The following is a 2,905-nucleotide window of genomic DNA, read 5'->3' as shown; positions in this document are numbered from 1 at the left end:
CTGGGAAACAAATAAAAAATGGAAAGTAAACTCTTTCTGCCTCTGTGTTGGGTCCCAGAACCATATCTGTAATGGCAAATTTGCTTACAAGGATTTTTGTTTGAACTTCCTACTCTAAAGAGCGTGAGATTTCACGTGCTGGTTTTTGCCCTACTGCACATGCAATATTTGCTAGTTTTACATCCTGGAAGCTTCTTGTCAAGAGCAATACTGTAATTATGCTGAAGCATCACATTGCGGTAGGCTTGTCACAGTTTGCCGTTCAGCATACAGATGGACCTTTTTTCTGATGGCACATTTTTAATATAAAATGATTTAATTAAAAACTGGACAACATTTGTCAGCAGATACAATTTTTCAGTACAACGGGACAGACTTTCGTACAAAATCAATATAATGCAACAATTGGCATGTAAATTTTTTCCTCTGGGATGCTTGCTGCCTTATTTGACATGCACTCAGAGAGGCTTAGTACAGGTTGGGTTTGAGTTTTGAGCTAAGATTTGGGTAAATTACATTTCTACTTTCTTTCAATTTGAATTTATAAACCATATTCCTTTTTTCCCAATTGTATCTTGGACCAATGGTTTTCAAACTTCCTAAGGTCACAGAACCGTTTCATAACACTTTTTGTGCCACAGAACTGCCACCCCTATCCTAAAGACTGACATGGAGCCTGGTAATGGTGGTGCACCACCCCCTGGCCCTCTTCATTATCACCCCCAATCTCTTTGCAGAGCCCCCAGTGACCAAATGCAAAATCCCAGGCCCCACAAGACACAGTTTGAAAGCTATTGCCTTGGATCATGTATTCCAGGCCTCACAGCCCCAGCTAGACAGGCCTCACAGCCCCAGCTGGTCCTGTCAGACCAACCTGGTGGCCTTTTACGATCAGATCTCCAGATCACCAGATGCAGGGGTAGCAGTGGATATAGTCTTCCTGGACTTCCGGAAGGCTTTTGACACTGTCTCTCACCCCATTCTCATTAAGAAACTGGGGGGCTGTGGTGTAGACACCCACACAGTCAAATGGGTCGCCAACTGGCTGGAGGGCCGCACCCAGAGGGTGGTAGTGGATGGGTCCTTCTCAACTTGGAAGGACGTGGGCAGTGGGGTTCTGCAGGGCTCGGTCCTCAGGCCCGCACTGTTCAACATCTTCATCAGTGATTTGGACGAGGGGGTAAAAAGCACCCTGTTCAAATTTGCTGATGACACTAAGATGTGGGGGGACGTAGGCACACTGGAAGGATGCAACAGGCTACAATCAGACCTGCACAGGTTACAAGGGTGGGCGGACGAGAATAGGATGGGTTTCAACACAGACAAGTGCAAGGTGATGCACCTGGGGAGGAACAACCGGCACCATACCTACAGGTTAGGGAACTCCCCTCTTGTCAGCACGGAGGCGGAAAAGGATCTTGGGGTCATCATTGACTCCAAGATGAACAAGGGCCGGCAGTGTGGGGAGGCTGTTAGGACGGCCAACCGCACCTTGTCATGCATCCACAGATGCATCTCGAGCAGGTCCAAGGAGGTGATCCTCCCCCTCTATGCGACACTGGTCAGGCCGCAGCTGGAGTATTGCGTCCAGTTCTGGGCGCCGCACTTCAAGAGGGATGTCGACACCATGGAGAGGGTCCAGAGGAGGGCCACTCGATGATCAGGGGACAACAGGGCAGGCCCTATGAGGAGAGGCTACGGGACCTGAACCTGTTCAGCCTCCAAAAGAGAAGGCTGAGGGGGGATCTTGTGACCTGTTATAAACTAGTCAGGGGGGGATCAGCAGCATTGGGGGAGTCACTGTTCCCCCGAGCACCACCAGGAGTGACCAGGAATAACGGTCACAAGCTGGCAAAGGGTAGGTTTAGGTTAGATATCAGAAGGCGCTACTTCACAGTCAGGGCGGGTAGGGTCTGGAACCAGCTTCCAAGAGAAGTAGTGCAGGCTCCTACCCTGGGGGTGTTTAAGAGGAGGTTAGATGAACATCTTGCTGGGGTCATTTGACCCCAGTATTCTTTCCTGCCACGGCAGGGGGTCGGACTAGATGATCTGCTCAGGTCCCTTCTGACTCTACAAACTATGAAACTATAGACAAATTAATATCTTGACAATTACAGCAAAGAACAAGTTATCTGAATTTGAAGAAAATCAGCTTCTTCTAAGATGACAAACCTAACTCATATTATCAATTGTAATTCAAAAGGGTTATTCTCGCAGCTCTTAGTTTTCAAAGCTTCTATTGGCTCCAGTGACTGTGGAAACATACACAGACACATTTAAAGGAGAAATGATCTCACCTTAAAATTAATTAGGGTTTGCTGGTCAGACTAGTGAGATTATAGCAAACCACCATTGATTAAATGGTATAGGATCAAGCCTCTGGGGCCACATCCGGATGAGCATGGCTGTGTGGTATGTAGCACTGCAGACACACCTATGGCGTCACATACTGCACATTCAACTGTTCTCTGTGCTGCAAAGAGAATGCACCATAGGGGTGGGGGTTTGACACCTGGATATCTACCCCCTGGGGTAACCTGCTGTGTGCCAGAGGGCATGTCACACAGGCATTCCCCAGGGACAACTAGCTTTGGCACAAAGTGTGCTAGTGCTAGTTGTCCCTGGGGAAACAAAAGTCTACACTCACATGGATGCAGCCTGGTGCATCAATATCTTGTACCAGCTGGCTAGATGCTAGTTAAATGGAGCTTGAGTTGTAATGGCAAGCCATAGGTGCCATACCTAATTTGGTTAACAGTGGTATAACAAAGATTAATATTGTGTGTAGAAAACTGCTGAATTAATATCAGCTTTTCAGACAGGAAATCATGAGAGAGAGTATGCCTTCTAGTCTTACATAACTTACATTTTCAACATCCTGAACTGGCATGTTATCGCTTTCCTC

The sequence above is a fragment of the Crocodylus siamensis genome, chromosome 1, assembly GCF_052110815.1.
Source record: "Crocodylus siamensis isolate JL-2025a chromosome 1, ASM5211081v1, whole genome shotgun sequence".
NCBI classification, from domain to species: domain Eukaryota; kingdom Metazoa; phylum Chordata; order Crocodylia; family Crocodylidae; genus Crocodylus; species Crocodylus siamensis.
Note: the sequence above shows the minus strand (reverse complement) of the source record.